This window comes from Aulonocara sp. 'chitande type north' Nkhata Bay, linkage group LG1 (assembly GCF_057382095.1).
Source record: "Aulonocara sp. 'chitande type north' Nkhata Bay isolate Kocher_YH1m ecotype deep benthic linkage group LG1, A_spYH_male_GT1.1, whole genome shotgun sequence".
Taxonomy (NCBI): Eukaryota; Metazoa; Chordata; class Actinopteri; order Cichliformes; family Cichlidae; genus Aulonocara; species Aulonocara sp. 'chitande type north' Nkhata Bay.
In genome coordinates this window covers 6,640,783-6,660,240 of record NC_141344.1, presented here as the reverse complement: position 1 = coordinate 6,660,240, position 19,458 = coordinate 6,640,783, and the positions used below count along the sequence as shown (strand labels likewise).

The window sequence follows — 19,458 nt, the reverse complement described above, 5'->3', positions numbered from 1 at the left end:
TAGGTAAATGATGGTAAATATTAAAGATGTGGTTAAGATTTGTTGTTCATGCTGGCAGTTAGGGCTGCCATGATTAGTCGACTAGTCACGATTACGTCGACGACTAATTTAATAGTCGAAGCGTCGTTTGAAGCTTTGTAAGATCCCAAAAGGCGCAGGAATAAGTAGTAGGATTTAAGAGTGTAATAACGGACTGAAACAGAAGATGGCAGAACTGCATGTACAAGGATGCCAGCTGCCGTTAAACCCCGAAGAAGAAGGAGCTTTGTCCCAGAATTCATAGCGCAGCCCAGCTCAGTTGTCAACAATGGCGGCAGCTAGTTAGTTTTAATATTACTCTTATTATTCTTTCTGGGTCACAAAATAAACGTTTAACATATTTGCAGGTGAGAATGTAGCTGTGTAAACCTGAAATATCTGCTCAGTTTATCAAGACACCACATTTTTTCAAAAGCGCTCCGACGTTTTCGGAAACGTCTGTTATCCACCAGCTCGATAGCTAGCCAGGGGCAAGGCTCACTAGAGCCGTGAGAACACCGGACTCCCGGCAAATCGTTTTCAAATCCACCGCCGTCTTTCGCTACTCAGGTTAAACGTGATATATAAGTCACTTAGATAACTTAAAATTGATACTGTTTGGCTTTTTCTAGTATTTTATTTGTTCCTGAGTAAATCGGTTTGGCTGAGATTAAAGTTATAGTTTCTACACAGCTGAATAAACGTCAAAGAGACAACTGATTATCAGAAGTGTGAGATGCTCGAGAATATACTCCGGTGTCCTGTTATATTTTAGATAGCAAGAAGCAGACGGCAGAGTTTATTAAACTCCACCGAAACAATCTGCAAATGTCATTAAAATTTAATAAACTATCATCTTGTCTTTATTTTTAGTTAGCACATACCTTAAACACTTAAAGCTGTAAGCTAATGATAGTTATATAAGAGCAGATGCATGCTGGTGCAATAAGCTGTACGTTTACATCCAATGGATGCATGCTCTGATTAGTCGACTAATTGCAAAAATAATCGTTTGTGGCAGCCCTACTGGCAGTAAATGTCTAGTCTCCATGTTTTTCTCTGAATGCTTTATTGCTGACATTTTAAAAAGAATGAAAGATGATGCAACCTTGGATCCAGAAACAATGGAATACTACTGAAACACAAAATTGCCAAATGCTTATGGACACTTTTTCCTCTCTGTAGTAGCAACAATTGCTTTGTTTCAGGCTGCCCATGCTTCAGTGGAGTCTGTTTTACACCGTTCATTCACATGTTTCCCAGACAAGCTGTCCTGATCAATGTTACTATGGCAGAAACTGTCTGGCTGATATGAAAATTAATACAAACAGAGATGACCCAACAGACAACCAGCACTCACAAACACACAAATCATCCATGTACTGTCATATTATTACACCCAAACAAAAAGTCCCATCTATTCTAAAACATTGAGTAACCAGATCACTTTAACAGTTTGCTTTTTTCCATTCTGAGAATTCAAACTAAACAAGAACATCAGCATCTACTATTTGTGCTCCCAATATCTGCAACATACTACCACAAAACCTGACGTCTGCTCCAAATCTTAGTTCTTTTAATTTTAAGTACATTTTTAAATTTGTTTTAAGTTTGATCTTAAAACTGTTTTATTCGCTACTGCTTTGAATTAAGATGAAGAGATGTTCTTTTTCCTTTTGAATATACGTTCTTGGGTATGTACACTAGTGAATGTGATGATGGCTATTGTGGGGATGGTGGTGACGATGGTGGTGGTGATGATGGCAATGATGATGTATGTCTGTGTCATAGGTAACTCACTGTATGCATCCTGTTGACAGTTTCTCGTTATTTTATTTTGTTTTATTTTATATTTGTAATTTCCTTTGCTTTTTTATGTAATGCTCTTGATGTCTGTGTAAAGCACTGAGCACTGCCATGTCTCTATAAATAAACCTGTCTTCCCTTGCCTAAAAGAAAATTACAGTAATTTAGGATGTGTTTCATACACTGGTAACAAATGTGATATTGCTGTGGAATTTCTCCTTTTGTGGTGAAGTAACACACAAATATCAGATCATAATAAAGTGTTAATTATACGGATAAACACCAACATAAAAAATGGGGAAACATCAATTTAAAAAATACATTTGATTTCATCATTTAAACTTGCTCTGACCCTTTCAGCACCTCTCTAACGTTAGAAGATGCTCTCCTCTTGATACATCCTTAAACAGGGAGCGCTAAACCCTAGAGTGAACCTCACAGTCAAAAACCCTCCGCCTTATCTCGCCCATGAAATCCAATTCCTGTGGATATTCGGAAGCGTGACAATGCTTTGTCAGGGTGTGAAACACACTTTTCCAAGGTTGGATTGCGCTGGATTTTAATTTATCTCGTATGTCTCTTCAATGGCAGAATCTCACTTCTTGTTGATTTGGTAAATAAGAGTCAAAGAGCTTCCACCTAACATTGTTTTACAGATAAAGTATGGTGAGTGCCACACAAGAGTACATATGAATGGGGAGTACACACATTGTAACCTCTTTGCAAAAAAAATAGCTGACAGCCAAATACATTTGCTAAAACTTCACATAGTTCTAAGTTGTTAGACAAAGTGACAAAATCTTTGAATAATCACATGGACGTAAAGCAGAAGTAAAGAATATTGAGCTCAGCCAAAGACAAAACTGTGGTCTGTAAAATAAAAAGGAACGCCAAAGAAAGTTTTACCTTTAATAATTATTCTCTGTGCTTTTGTTTGTCAGTTTAAATTTGAATCAAGTTTAAAAAAAATGCAAGTTGTTATTTTTATGATTCAAACAAATGATGTTGCTTAGTGAATGTTAGTGTGGGCGAATGTAGCTGTAGCAGTACTTATTTTTGGAGTTGTTAATAACCAGCACCAAGCTAGTGCTGGGTGACTGAACACTATGGTGCATGAATATATGGGCTGCTTAGGTTTGGCAGAGCCCAGCAGAAGAGCACATCTCTGACTGTTTTTTATTTATTTATGGCTGATTTTGTTTAGATGTTTCAAGAAGTCTTTAAAGCGGAATTGCTGAGTAGTGCCATCCTAAGGCACTAAGCTAGGATGAAGAGTTTTGCACAAACACTGAAACTGCTGTGACAGAGATTCTTATCATGTATTGTAAGCAAATGTAGTGCTGTGGACACCTGGCATTGTAGTGTTGTTGTTAAGATCTTTGGAACAATGCACTAGTCCCTCTCTCTGTGTCTGACACATTACTGAGTTGACGGCAATGCAGTTAACTTGTGGCAGAGCACATAAACATCGGTTAAACTGTAAAGCTTGCAATCACTACTACCACTGCTTTATATTTGCAAATGGCTAAATAAGTCATATGCAGAGCACTGGCCAAGTTCTATCCATGAACATGGCCACCATACGGCTGGCTGTTTAGCTGCTGCATAAACATGACAATGATATCATTAATCTTAGTAAGAAAGTAAAGTATATACCCCAAAATGTTAAACTGTTCCTTTAAAATACTTCCCGGTTGTATACAATTTATAAATATACTAAGCAATAACCTATATCCACTATGAAGAGCTCACTTAAATTTAAGCTCACTTAAAGCTACATTTTCTGACAGTGAAACATCATGACCCATGACTCTACTGAGCAATTCTTATGAATAGTGAAGTGTAGTGTGGGAGTTTGAAACATTGTGTCACCCACGTAGTTCATCAGCAACAGTGTTTCAAACTCATGGCCACTGAAATGTTCCAAGATTAAATGCAGGTTAAGTCATCTAATATTCATCAGTCATTTAAAAATGATTTGGAACTATTACTAGCATTTATTTGTGTGCGTCTCAAAACTTCAACTAAGTCTATATTTAAAAGTATGAAAAAATTATTTACTACCACAGTGATGACAAAAAGGCTGGACATAACTAAACTAGAGTGAAGTAAAACCCCTGCAAGCTGCCAGCTTCCTGTTAGCTCTGTCAACTACAGTACTTCCTGTTTTATGATCAGTCTGTCTGGCAAGGAAGGAGCTTTGAGTAAACCACCCTTCAAAACACTACAAACACACAAACCACCATTAACATTTTCTTATTCCATTGAACATAAATTTATTGCTACATCCGAAGCCAGAAGTCAGGCCAAAAGGTCAAATAGATCAAATTATTTTATGCTAAACTTTATTATAAGTTATTTATCAACAATAAAGTTATTTATCAGTCTGTCTCTGAATTTAAAAAATATATACACACAAACAAACACCAAACAAATTTCTAAGGGCAAAGCGCGTGATCCATACTAGTGGTTGGAGCTGGTTTCCACTGTTCCGAAGGGCCAGTGTCAGGAAAATTAAACCCTATAATTTCCTTCTTCCATATCTGTTACACAAGGGTAAAAACTTCACTCCCCTGGTTTTTCTATTTAAATTACTCATTGTGGTTTAGAAGAAAGCGCTGTCTAGATAGTGGAAAAAGGAAACATTCCACTTATTCCATTTGAATTTACTTGCCATGTTCTCACATCAGTCAACACCACATGGAGAGAGATGGCATGTTAAAGGGCATTCAATGTCCAACTTGTGTTCTCACATGCACCTTTGTTAGATAATTTCTCAAGAAGTTCATGGTTGCAATTCATGTGTGAAAATAGTTAACATTAATTTTGAAAAATACATATCACACTGTCACATATCATAATCACATTACAACAATTATTGTGATGTCTATGAGCCAATAAGGCAAAAAGCAAGCCTTTGGTCAAAATGAAATATAAAATTGACGACAATTTTTGGTAAGAATTTGTTTTCAAGGACTTTCAACACAGCTACACCCACATGGAACCACGTGGCATTTTTGCAGGGGTGTTGGGGGTGTTGTACAGATTAGCCGAACAAGATCAAATTAGTTACTTAGCTGCTGGTAAGCTGATTGTTTGGGGAGAGACATGATAGCCGTTCCCTCTGTTTCCAAATGTTCTATAGGCACAGCTAACGTAAAGGCTATAAGTTAATATACTGCCTATTGCTTCATAGATGTAATATATAATATAATATAATGCATCTTTGACAATAGCAACACCTGGTCCATTCAATGCCAATAAGAGTCTCTGAGGAACAAAATCGCCTAGTGTTCTTAGACATCAGTAGAGGTGATCGATGTCAGCCGTCAGGAAGATCATAAAGTCTAGTTTTCATGCAGTGAAAAAAACACTGTATCCGTGATGGAATGCACTTCTGCGTTTACTGCACTGCAAAAAGAAAAAGATTAAAATCCACAACAGATGTGCAGCTTTTTTCCTGAAACACTGACTCTCTCTCTCTCAGAATAAAGAAGCTGACAAAGTTGAACTTTTGTGTAGTTGGTCAGCAAGACTGTTTTTGAGCGGAAGGCAAAAAAAGATGATGCCTTTTTCTTCAATCGATAGCAACCTTTGCTACACAAGATTTTTTTGCACAGTATAGTTCATACCACAACTATGTGTCAAATAAATGTTGCTCAAAGTGTATGCAATTGTACATATTTAAAAATTGTAATAGAGTGCACATAGTACCATGCATTTCCTCTTTCAGTATTTACCTTTGACATAAACATGATGGGCCCCATCTAACACTGGACTGTTGACCTCAATATGTCTTACTAAAGGGGCTTTGTAAAAATAGAAAGTTCTACACAGTAGTTCTAACATTATGAGCACTAATTAATGTCCCCTTCACCAGCTCCTCATGTAAAGAATGAGCAGAAGTTAGAGCTGTGGAAGGTTAATCATGCTCTTTCTTAACAGGTTGTTTTCAGTACAAACTGGCAGAGTAATTGGGAACCCTTTCATCACTTCTCCTCATTAAAGAGCATGGGTCCAACTCTAATTGTGTTGACCCCACAGTGACCTCTGCTTCAGTCACTCCAACATTAAATCAATAAGGTTTCAAGCTGTTACTACGCAGCAGGCACCACTTGATAGCCCCCCCAATCTTCTGCTGCCAGCCGAATAAAGAAATCACTGTCTCCGAATATCATTTTGTTCCAGTAGATTATGGAGCTGATCCTAGTAGTCAGTGCAGAAACAACCATGGTGAGATCTGTGGTGATTTGCTAATAGATGAAAGAGTTTCTCTTTCATTACTGTTTGCTAAAGTGTTAAGAACTGATGACAGAGATTGCTTTATTCGTATCTTTACCTTCCCTGCAGCTTTGCTTGTCTCCTTGCTCTCTCCTACTTCGCATTTTGCTCAGTGTCGTCCTTCTTCCTTCTAGCAGCTTATTTGCATGGTATCCACCAGCAAGAGAAGAGAGGATCTTTTGCTCAAGGCAAAATAAGGCAGAAGATTCTCTTTCCCCAGCAAGCCTGGACATTCTTTGAAGTTCTAATAAATGAAGTTTTTTATAAAGGTTCTAGGGGAACAAATGCATCATAAACATTCTATATGGTGGACCTGGTCCCTGAGGGTGCAGGACTTAGATCGGGCTTATTTACTAGCTGAAGTGTTTAACAGTTCCCCGTCTATATTACCACTATCCACACAAGCCCAGATGTGCACATACTTCTTTGATGTAAAGAAAGTGAATGTCAATTTATGTTAAAATATCATGAGACTGAATTAACATTTTGTTATGCAAATCATGCTCTGGCACAATGCACAGTTTTTGAATAAGAATGATAATTTGCATATTACTACCAGCAACAACAGCTGCAAATGAGATTCCTTGTAAACGTGGCCAATGACAAAACCTGACATTCAGTAGAGTCAAAGTCCTCTGAATGTTCCACTTTAGCTTCTCTCCTGTGGCTTAGTGAGACAGGAACACGTCTTTTATAGTGAGTCAGGAGAAAGGAAACCAAATGATGCTGTAGTCTGTTGCCAGGCATGACAGGAACATGCACTGTGATTAATTCATCACCCACAGTCAGACAAGCTAGCCTCTGGTATCAAGCAGCCAGAGTATCGACACTGGCCTATGCTGTTTTGCAGGTCACGAAGCTAATGGGTTTTTTCTTGAAATGTAATAATTAAACTGATCTCCATGCACCAGCAGCATGGCCATTTGAGCTAGGCTGAAGGCCAGGCAGATTAGTTGGCTTAAACTGTCATCTGCCGTACCACCAGACTCCCCAGTTAGCATGTGAAGAAGCTGTGTTATTCTGTTAAGTATGATTCTCTTTAAGGAGGCAAGAATACATAAAAGGCCATGTCAGTGTGTGTATCAAACCATAAGAATAATGCAATAAAAATGTAATAATACTTTTGTGAATTATACATTAAAAAAGCCCGTAGCTTGGAGGCTTCATTTACTGACACCCCATTCTCCTACGCGCCACAATGTTACTCTCAATCTCCCAGCCTTGTAAAAACTCCAAGACAGCAGTCTGCTCGTTTAATTACTGGCACACTGTGATGTCATTTCATTATTGTGTTGCTTTTATGGCAGTGGCAGTGGGCTAAGATTTTCCTGTCTCAACACAGAGACACTGATGTCATGCCTGCAACAAAGATTGAAACACAAGCTGCCTTGTAAAATACGGCCACACTTCCATACCCTCTGTTCCTTTCATTAAAAAGAAAACAAAAAAATGTTAATTGCACTCCAAATTAAGTTTGAATCCTGACAAAATATGTTCTTTTTTTCTGTCTGCCAGTTTCATGTTTTCTTAAAAGGCTGTCAGCTGAGGTTGCGAGGTGAGATGAGCCTGGACTGTGTTTAAGGGTCATTATGTTGGTTATGTGTCTGCTTGAGTTTCCAAATTGTAATCGTACAGTGTAAAATTTCTAACAAGAAAAACAGGCTGAAGGTCTGCTGAGCCAATAACATTTACAAATTATAATCTGAGCTGCTCCCACACAGTTCAGTGTCAAGAATCCCCAATCATATTTTCTATATGGAAACACTACTGCTACAACTTTGAAGCTCATTTAGTATTTGCCTCAAAAACGTCTCACAGAGACACAAATCTACAAATGCTTGTGGGTTATGGAGAGCTGACGAAAATAAAAATTACATTTCTCTGCAGAAATGAATATAGAAAAAGAAGGACTAGAAACTCTAGTCTTCGCTCAATCAGTACTAACCATTTGGCCAAAAGAACAGACTCTCGTTCAGTTACTGATGTATAAACTGAAGTGATGCAACTGACTTTATGAGAGAGTTTTGCAAGCCTTACAACCATATAAGTGCTTAGTGTTTAATGTGGATTTATTGGTCCCTTTTTTCAGGCCAATACAAAACAGCAACATTCAGCACACTTTTGAGTAGAAGTAAAACAAGAAGACCACCAAAGTTAGCTGTTACAGCTTCATTTATGAGTTGATCTGAGAAAGGCAATTTTTGCTTATAACTTTTTGAAAAGCAATAGCTGCTGATTTTGTACAGTAAAGCTGGAGAGAGGGGTGATGGGATCGTGCCTTAAAGTATGCCAAATAAGTGATCCACGATTTTACAGTTTTTAAGGTTAAACTGACACGCAACTATTAGCAGTCAGGCAACCAACATAGAAGTTGCATCAATTGTAGTTTGACTGATCAGTTTCCACTCTAAAAAGTCATCACCAACAAGTTATGTGACTGCATGAGTTTCTCACTCAGTCATGATTGAGAGGTAGCCTATCCGAGTGTCTTGTTCATGCACTTATCGACTAGTCACTTTTGGGCTCTGGCGTGGGCTGTGGGAATTGAACATGAGTCTAAAGTTCCCGAAAGGGACGCATTTGGAAAGTTTGCGAACATCACACCATGAATTAGTGCATGTGAGTTTGCCGAGCCACATAGCTCCAAAAATGAGAAATATCTGTAGCCTCAGCCCAATCTTTTGATCTATTAAATGATATTATAATGAATTCTTTAACATTTTGTTTGTTCCTGCTCTCATTGAAATTCTGCGCTTTCAGCAAAGTAATAACTTCCTTTTTATCTTGTGAAGTAATGGTAAGAAGATCTGAGGCCTCCATCTTGAGGTTCCTTTAGGCAATCTCCTATCCCCTACCCAAAACCCCTGCTTACATATACACACATATATTTCACCATTAGCATTTCTGGCTCTTTGAAAATACTGGTTAAACAGTGAGCTCTTTTTTTAGGTTAGCATATGTACTGGACGAGTAGAATGCCTCCACACAAACTGAATTTGTATCGATCTTGCAAAAGTGCCACATAGAGGTAATAGAAAACTATAAAAAGGTGAGTCTCTAAAGCTTTTCAGATCATTAGATTAGTGAGTGTAAATAATAAAACAAAGTCAGACTAAAAAAAGCTGTACACTGAAAAACTGTCTCCTGTTGAATGGAAAGATAAGACGTGGGTGCTTTGAACACAAGAAAATAAGTGCTCAGAAAACGCTGTGCAAACAGATGGACGGTGTAGAGCTGCAGGATGAGTTTATAAGTTTATGCAGATGCTGAAAACTGGCTAGTATTTCAACACATGTTGTAACTGGCCTGATTTCCAAACCTACAGTTTTGCAGTGTTTGAATGAAGGCACTTTGCCTATTTTAATCAGTCTTTCTAATTATAGACATCTAATTACGTGTCAACTCAATATTCTGGATGATAAAACAATAGTAAACCACTTTTTCTTCATGGCATCTTTGTGTGTTTTAGAATTTTTAAGCAGCTGATTCACCCTCAGACCATATGGGTGCCTATGCTAACATTACTTATAATCAGCCTCTAGGTTTACTGTGATTATGAGAAATAATTGCTCAAATCCATGATCCTGGCTTCTCTTAATACCAGCTTCAGTGCTTCAAGCAATGTTATTAACAAACTAGTTTCTTCTTTTTGTTTCCTACATTTTGAATAGCTACTTGCCTAAGCCTACTAAAAAATAAATAAATAACTGAACACAGTATAAGTGAAGTGCATGACCCAAGCCGAGTAATGAAAAGAACCACAACAACCAATCACAGCTAACTGCCTAACCGGCCAAATGATATCACATATAATACAAAACATTTATTTCCTTTAAAAAAAAGATAGTAAGTCGGGCTAATAAAACTAACAGTGACTTGTCACTTGTACCTCATGCCTGAACACTCTGGCTACACTGCACGCAGTGGGTTAGAAATACTGGGAGGTGCACAACAAGCTAAAAGCGTGCCATACAAGCAGTTGAGAGCTCACTGTCTTTTTGCACAGCCATGCAATGAAAACAAAAAACATAAACTCCCTGTTAGTCAGACCAAGCCATGCTAAGAACAGCTGTGAGATGAAGCTGTCCTTGCTAACACCCCAAGAAAGATGGTAAAGCAGTTTATCTGAACAGATTTGCTAACTGCATAACAAACACACCATGCCTTCTTTATTACTTCACAAAAAACTCATGCAAGTTCACCAGAGGAAAACTTTTAGTGCAAAGCAGCAACAGCAGTAATGGTTCAGTCCACTACTATACCAACAGCTACTTTGCAAAACCCTGGCGTGGATGATGCTAATGTAAAGTTAGGTTGATATCTAAATGTAAAAAGAGCAACACAAGAGAAGCTTCAGTCACTTATCCCCTGTTTTTTAAGGCCACAGTACAAATGCACAGCACGACTGCTTGACATACTATAGCACAGTATGGAAAAAACAATCCTACACATATTAGCAGAAAACTCTAAAAGCCAGACACTCGCAATAAAGAATTCTCTTGAACAGTGTGGAAGCTGCTGGTATAACCTAGTCTTCAACTCAGCATGGAGTGACAGTGTCTTCATGTACAGCCAGTATTAATCAAGTGTTGGCACCATTAAGAACAGTGTCAGGACACTGAGCAGACCCAAACCACTCTCTGGTCTGGCTCTCATCCCTACAAATCAACAGTGAGTTTAATTAAGCCAAGCCATGCTGCTATTGATTCAACATTACTGTTTAACCTGGCAGCTCCGCGGGAAATCTATTTACTGTGAGCGACAAAGGCAGACTTATATGATTGCAGGAAAGTAAATTGCAAGGCTAATATTTGGAAATTGTTTTATTTGATTTCTATATTTATTGAGCGTAATTTCTTAGCTCCTCTGCAGCATATTTAGCATCAAACGTGCGGGTGTGTGGGCCTGTGGTCAGACGGCAGGCAGCCAGAGGTTTGGCTGGCTAGGAAGAGTTGGCTCAAACCCGATTACTGGGGTGACCCCGCAGGAAGAGTTCTCAAGTCCAACAGATTAGGAGCTTTTCCAAAAGCCACAGCAAGAGGAAAGCAGAGAAGAGTGGAGTAGGGTAGAGTTGAAGAGAGACGAGATCACTCAAAGCCTTCACTGCTAGAAAGTATTGCTCAACACAATAAACATGATTTCAATATTACCTCCATATATAAATACGCCTAAAACACATTTGATATTTCCCTTGACCCTTCAGCGCTGCCGGAAAGTAATTTGAATCAGGACAAGCAGAGATACATAATCAAATAAGTATTTTAATGTGCTCACCTGTCACAAGCCAGGCTCACTGTAGTTCATTTTAATTAACTAATATCACCATTTCAAACCCTCAACGCCCAAATACATCTTCATAATCATCAGTCACTGCAATACAAGCAAATGAACTGACAGAACCTTTCTGTCAGTTCATTGTGTTAATCAATTTTAAATCATGCTTTTTATTTGTTCTTGTTTCTAATGTCTCTGTAAAGCACTTTGAATCACCTTGTTGTTGAATTGTGCTATACAAATAAACTTGCCTTGCCTTGCCTTTCAGTTGCTCAAATGAACAACAGCATCACTAACCTCAAAACATGTGACACAGCCCTCTGATGGCCAAAGTAATTATGACAGGAGCAAACTTAGGAAGCCAGGTCATACGGCAGTGTGGAGGGTGGATGGGTGGATCAACAAAATGTTTCTCAATTGGCGTTTCAAACAGTCAAAGACAAAGAATATTTTTTAGTTTTTTTGTCATCATCCTTACACGACACTACAAGAGTGGCCAGAGTGAATTCTTTGATTTAAGTCTAAAGTGTCAGATAGAAACTAGAAGTGTTTGGTATGGCAAGTGAAAGGAGAAGGAATGGATACAGAGAAGGTGGCACAGTCAAAAGATTTAGAAAGGTTAGGTTTGTGTCACTTTTTTGTTACAATAAGTATTCAATTCATGAACTTCAGAGCTCTACAATGAAATAAGATGTTAGCAGACTAGTAAACGAAGATGTGGAGAGGTCAATAGATGGTGCATTGAAGCTCAAAGTATATTGATTGGATGACAGGAGCTGAAGTGCTGCAATGTGGCACTGCCTTTACTTTGTGTATGGTGCCTCCAATAATAGTGATGCACCTCTTGGTAAAACTGCTGATAGTGACTGTTCAGTTATTGGCTATTACCGGTGTGCTAAATCTAAATAACTACACATATCAATTAATTTATGAAACCATTATTTACATTTTTTTTCTGAATGAATGTCTGCATGCTCAAGTGTCGTTTTGCAAGATACTGAACCTTAAAACTAACCCCAATGTGACAGTGTGTGAATATAATAGGAAAAAATGCTAAATGTGTAGTATAGAAAGCATTGTGCAAATGGGCGAGCTTGGTTTGTAGTGTAAAGTGCTTATTAAAGCTAGACGAGTGCTTTGTAAATGCAGTCCAGTCAGTTTGTTCTGGAGAGGAAATCTTGAGAGCACTTCTCTCATTTAGACTGGTTTTTTTGCTGAAATGGGTCATAACTCTCTGAGAGTTATGAAGTCAATCTGCTGAATGCTTCTACGGCAAGAATTATCAACTAGAGCTTTCATCTTTTCTTCTTTGCGTGATACAAAATGCATAACGTTTAGGGAGTCGTCATCAAGCTCATCAGGTTCAACGCATTTATCCACATTAAAGCTACGTGATTTAGCTTGGATTCACTAAAGCAAGTCATCTAATTGACTAGGAAAGAAAAACTCAAATCAGTCAGTCACGGATAACTTAAAATAGCTTTTCAATAAAACACACACACACACACACACACACACACATACAAATGCATACAGTGCAGCCTCTATTTCTTCAGCATGTGGTGCAAAAAGAGAAGCCTGTCCCTCAGAAGTGTTGCTATTTCTGTTTACCACAAGGCCCCAAATATTCTATCATTAGAGAAACTAGGAGGGGAAGGAAATACCACTTGGGAACACATGGACTCGGTGCAGCCACACAAAGAAACCTAACTGACAGAGTGGATACAAGATTAAAGATTGTCATGTTATTGCTAACAGGTTTTATATCCACATCTTCATTTACATCAAAATGTCAAAAAAGGATATTTCCTCACTTCTCATGAGAAATCACAGGTTTGTTTAACATTATACTATTAAATGATTTACCCAACGTGTTATACAACCAATATTGGTTTTGTATGCTTCCTGTTGCAAAACTGATTTATAATTCTTCAATTCTTTGGTGTTTTAATCTGATAGAATAGTAAAGGTCGATAGTTTTAAAATGAAATTTAAAGTTTACCTTCAACTGAGAAAGATTTACACCAAAAAAAATAAAATAAAATAAACACAGCATGGTCTAGGGCAGGGGTGGGAAACTCCAGGCCTCAAGGGCCTGCAGGTTTTAGATATCACCCTTGGTCAACACACCTGAATCAAATGATTAGTTCATTAACAAACCTCTGGAGAACTTCAAGACATGTCAAGGAGGTAATTCAGCCATTTAAATCAGCTGTGTTGGATCAAGGACACAACTAAAATCTGCAAATCTGCAGGACACCGGAGTTCCCCAACCCTGGTCTGTGGTGAGTCACACTGAATACTAGACAATGTGCATGAATGGCCAAGACCTAGCCTGGGAATAATATGAATGTGAAAAGTCACTGTTCCAAGCCTGGTTGGCATTGAGACAATTGTTAATCCAACAAGGGGCGGGTTTGATGAAAATGACATTTTTCCATCCATTAGCAATACATCCCATTTTTTTGCTCTGATTGGTTGAAATCGTCCAATTGTTTCCAGAGGTGCTTTGGTCTGTGCCAAGTGATAATGTGTCTTAGAAATCACATGTTATAAACTAATTACATTTGTATAGCAATGCAAGGCTAGCAAATACCATCATGACAGCTGAGTCAAGCAGCATCGTGGTACTGTAGCTAAAAAGTACTTGAAGCTGGAGTACCAGTGATGACAGCTGCATGCCTTTAGATGTAGCTTACATATAACTGTATTTAAAAGCTCTCCCCTCCAAATATTTGAAAACACACATTGTCAGATAAATTAATTTATTTTCTGGGAAATTATGTTTTATATTTTTATCATTGGTTACATACTTACCCTGGGTAGCTCAATGATGAATGTAAAATCAGCAAAATCTGGGACTGTGCCCTGCAAGTGTCACACAGGCTGTATGCACATATTGAATAATATCTAAGTAAATAAATGACTGTTAGGCTTGAACAGTCTTTTGTATTAGGTGTAAATTTATAGAAGCATTGGTATAAATCAAGAAAATACGATGGTGCTGAATTTCTTCTGCATGTACTGGACACACCCTAGTAACATCTTCAGCACCAACCCTTGCATCATTCTTTATAAAACACTTAGATATTTTGGGGGGGGGTTCCCATTTTATTTTGGCAGACACAGTAATAATGTCTATCATTTCTGCTAGGATATCCACATGTTCATAGTCTGTTTAATGGGTTTTAGAAGCAGCACTGTGGGCTGCATTAAAGCAAATTTTAAGTTAAACAATGATGAAAGGCAGGGTCCATGTTCTCCAAATGGGCTGACATAAGTATCAAGGGATATTACAGTATATTCTTTTAAACATAAGCACTAGCAACATGTATTTTAATCAGATTTAAAATAATCAGATCAGGATGTGCATGAAACCACTATGCAATGCAACTGGGTGATGAGAACATTCCCGTGTGAAACCCATCATAACATATGATGTGTTTTTAAGAATGCACTACTTCCCATCAAGTCCCAATACACTGCTTTACTTTAAACCCTGGATAACAGCTATTAAGCCATTCAGATAACTTGAACCTGTGCAAAAAAAAACAGGGAGCAACTTTAAACTCATGTGGCTGATGTTAAACATTAAGGGTAACTTGGAGTCAAGAAACTGAGGGACACCACATTTTTTGGTCTCTAAGATTTTTTTCAGCTATGATATGATCACCAGCTTCCATCTGGTGTTTAGCAAGTCCTGTACAGTATGCCTTGAAAGCTCTTTGCGGAAAACTGAACGAAACTCTTAGAAGAACCCAAAAAACATTTCAATGCTGAAGAACCATCAGGTAGAGATCTTTTCATGTTCTCTAGTCATCATGGGAAAAGGATTTTGGGTCCCTTCTTTGCAGTCATCTAATCTATCTTTCTCACTTTTTAAAGAAATTGTCTGACTCAACGTCTATGCTACATGGATACAACACTGACATTTGTTCGCTTATGGTCTTTTATTTTTTTGGTATTCTAACATGACTAGTTTTGACCAGGGAGATGCCATCAGAGTTTCAACCATGTTTAATGGAAAGAAAATATATACACTATGTGATACTGCACCAAAATGATGCCAGACAGTATTCGGGTTATATACACTATCAATATCTAGCCTTAACTGACTGAAGATGGTAGAGTTCTTTCATCCCATTCGCTCCCCGTGGTCTCAGCAGTCTGACAGGGTGACAGTGTAACCATGACCTGATTACCTGTCCCCTGAAGCCTGTAATCACTAAAGCCAGCAGACAGGCCCTGCCGGTCCGCTGACAGGGAGGATAATTGAAGCTGATGGTACATGCTGCTCGCCCTGCTAATGAAATATGAAAACAAAGAGCAGGAATGAGGCAGCAGGGACAAGCATGAATGCCTGAACTACAGAGCCAATAACTTCTGTCTATTAACAATCAATGTGTAAAAAATGTGGATTGGTCTTTCTTATGAGCCAACACATTTAAAAAGTTTTTAGGTGTTTCCCACAGACATTATATTATGTCGCTGTTTTTCCCTTCTCATGTTTATCAAAGGAAAAGTGCTGTATTACGAGTTTAGCAATTAAATGCTGACACACTCCACAGTGCTCCTTATAGTGCCACAGTTAGACTATCAAAGAAATGATTAACCCAGCATCAGTGACACCACCCTTAACAAAATCATTCTTTTACCAAGTAGTATTGAACTAAAAACACACCACACTTCAAGTTTAGGTTAGCAAATTAAATAATCTTCATATATCCTTTAAATACAACTTTACAACAAAGTGAGGGAAACAATGTTTTTAAACTTTATGAGTTAGTCAGTACTTATCCCTTATCTCAGCGATAAGCACTGATTTGATGAGCTAACTGTTTTATTAAGTAACAGACACCAATAAAATAACCACAGCCTGTTTAATAGAAATCACACAACTGGAGACTGAACTCTGTCATTCTCTGTCTTCTTGGAGAGACTGATTTAAGTGACATGCTGCTTTCTAAATAGCAGACTGTTTTCTAAAAACCGAAGAAGATTGACTTTGCTTTTGTGCAAATGTGTGATGCCTACAGTAAAAATAATTTTTAAAAAAGAGGTTTATTTAAAATATATGAAAATACATATAAAAATGAAAAGTAAGTAAAGTATGTATTAATTCGATTAACTTATATAGTGCCAAATCACAACAACAGTTGTCCCAAGGCACTTTATATTGTAAGGGAAAGACCCTACAATAATACAAAGAAAACAAAGAAAACACCAACAATCATATGACCCCCTTTGAGCTTTGAGTGCTTTTAAATGCTTTAGTGACAGTGGGAAGGAAAAACTTCCTTTTTAACAGGAAGAAACCTCATGCAGAACCAGGCTCAGGGGGGGGGTCGGCTATCTACTGCAACTGGTTGGGGTGAGAGGAAGAGGACAGGAAATTACTGCCTTGCTAATAAATTCCTCCTAGTGGATAATGTCGGTACTGCAAACAAACGAACAAAAACAGTTCTGTATTATGTCATAACTGTTTATTTCATGACTTTTACTGGTTTCATTATATTGTTTGTTTCCAATTAGAGAGAGAGAGAGAGAGAGAGAGCTTTTTAAATATTTTAACCCCGCTAAGATCAGACTAACATCTAAAATCTGACAGGCTACAGTCTCACATGACAACACAAATGCATTAGTTTATTTTATTTTTCAAAATTATGATCCGTTTCACTGAATTCTTAGCCATTATTTCACATTGTTGCTTTATTTCCTACATGACATATCTCTAGTTGAAATGATTGCCACACTTCTTCGTTTTTTCAGCTCTGATGAGTTACTCTTGGAATGAATGAAGTAAGACGGAGGTGTTCTAGCACTAGGGTTGTAATAACAGATATATTATTAATAAACCTACTAAGCAACGTAATTTTTCGGTTTTGACTGAAAGCGACAACTTCTCAAATCTGGCAATATGAGAAGGGTCAACATGAGCATGTGCAGTAAAATAAGGATTAAAGCAGCATTTCCCCTTTAGGTAAAATACTTAAGCGTAATGTGTCAGGTTCAGAGAGTCGAAAAACTTAATGTTAAATTTTCTATTTTATTGACATACATCTATGATTTTTGATTGTTGTTCCCCAGCTATGTGTACTGGTCGTCACAGGATCTCCAGCAGGGTGTACTTTGAAATCTTCCAGCAGATATTTTGTGATGAGTTGTAATAACTCTTCAATCATGCCACTGCTTCAACTAGTTTTTAAACAAATTATGGTTTGGACTTCTTCTTCTTTCTTCTTCTTCTTTTTTTTTTGCTTTAGACTACTGGATAGTTTGGCTTAAAACTATTTAAACTTGTATAATTCACTCCTATTCGATCAGTGATCATGTACACTGATGGGGACTTCCAACATGACTGCTTTGCTGAACCATTGTAAAGGCTAATTTATGGTTATAGTTTTGGGTGTTGTGTACCTGTAGGAAATAACACACGTTGTTCAGGACACCTCAGGTTTTGCGATATTCGAAGCGAGATACGCAGAAAAGGCAACGCTTTGTCAAAGATAGTCCAATCCAATCAAAGTTTTATGCAGCTCTCACTCAGACCACTTATCACAACATGTACAGTAGCCTCCGCGTACAGTATTCACAGTAAGCGACACTCAGGCATGAGATCACAACAAGCACGAACCGTTACCAAATATAGCCTAGACAGAGATGAAGCAGTGCAGAAGCAACATTTAAGGCAGTTTTGGAAGAAATTCAAACACTGAAAGAAGATCGCAGCACTTCAAGAAGGGTCGTGGTTCCCCTCCCTTTCAGTCTCCAAAGCACAGAACACAGTCAGCACACTTTCACATACAAAGACACATGTTTGCTCCACTTACCCCCGCTGGCCTCCCGGTGCTTCTGTAAATACGGGCTTTTTATCAAAGTGTCTCCGGCTGAAAGACACGGACAGATCCTGTCCGCTATATTTAGGAAACTGACAAACTCGGAGCTGCGAGAGGTTTGGCTCCTCCCACTGGAGTGTGTGTATAGCAGCGTCTGTACGTGTGTGCTTGGATCTTCCAACACACTCACACTGACAGGCATACACGATTTGTACTGCAGTGTGTACGTGTCTGAAACAGGGCTGTAAATATGAGTTCACATTTATACTTTAAACGTGTCAGTGTAAGTAGCTCGCTAACGAATAAAACAACGCTTCAGAAAACAATCTAGATATTCTTTGGTGGATAAGGGGCACAAAGGGTTAGCTGACCTTCAACTCTGAGACACACTACACCCCACCCAAAAAAACAACAACATTCAAATAAATAAAAAAGACAAAAAATAAAGAGATGATTACTTAAAAATGACAACAACAAAAAAAAAGAAAACACACACACACACACAAATTGGTACACACCTAAAGCAATCACAAACAGAAACAAAATGGCCACTGTAATGTGAAAAAACACACAAATAACTCCAACAATAAGAGACAAACTATTGCTTTATTACATTAAAGGGCAAAACAACCAAAAGCAGCAACAAATTGGCCACTAAAAATGACAAAAATAACAGCAAAAAAAGATACAGAGGAGATGCAAAATGACTCCAAATGAAGCAAAACTACAGAAATATGGCACAAACTTACAATAAAGGCACAACTACACTAGATATGGCTGCAAAAAGACCAACTCAGTATACAAGACCACACAACCCATGCAAAATATACAAATACTAAAGAAGTATGAAACATCTGCAAAAACATGCAAAACATTCTGTCATCACTTTTTGTCTTCTTCTGTAATTTTGTATGTGTTTTCATTTCAGTGACTCTTCACTGTGGGAGAGCTGGGTGTTCATGTTGGTGCCCAGGCCCCAATATTTCATCTGTACATGGGTGTATTCAATCTAGTACTTTATTAGTTTAAATCACAGATGCAATCTTTCAAAAACAGGAGATCAAGACTTTTTAGGCGGAAAACACAGCATGTGAGTCGGCACTCACCCAAACACAGACCCAGTATAATAATTGATCCATTGATATTTTAATTTAGCCTGTGCCTCAAGGAGGGGTGAGAAAGCTTGTGACTGTGAGGTCACTGGTTTAAATTTCTAAGGCAGCTGAGAAGATCTGCTCGAAGC

The 19,458-nt window shown here is 38.0% G+C and overlaps 1 protein-coding gene across 1 annotated transcript in view; it reads right to left on the bottom strand.

Annotated features, from left to right (window-relative positions):
* The window catches only part of LOC147338592 (myocyte-specific enhancer factor 2A-like), a 45,737-nt gene extending 27,392 nt beyond the window's left edge, over positions 1–18,345 (bottom strand). Inside the window, exon 1 of the mRNA XM_086307797.1 lies at positions 18,210–18,345. The gene's annotated coding sequence lies outside the window, so the exon portion shown is untranslated. The remainder of the gene's footprint in view (positions 1–18,209) is intronic.
* Between the last annotated feature and the right edge of the window lie 1,113 nt (positions 18,346–19,458).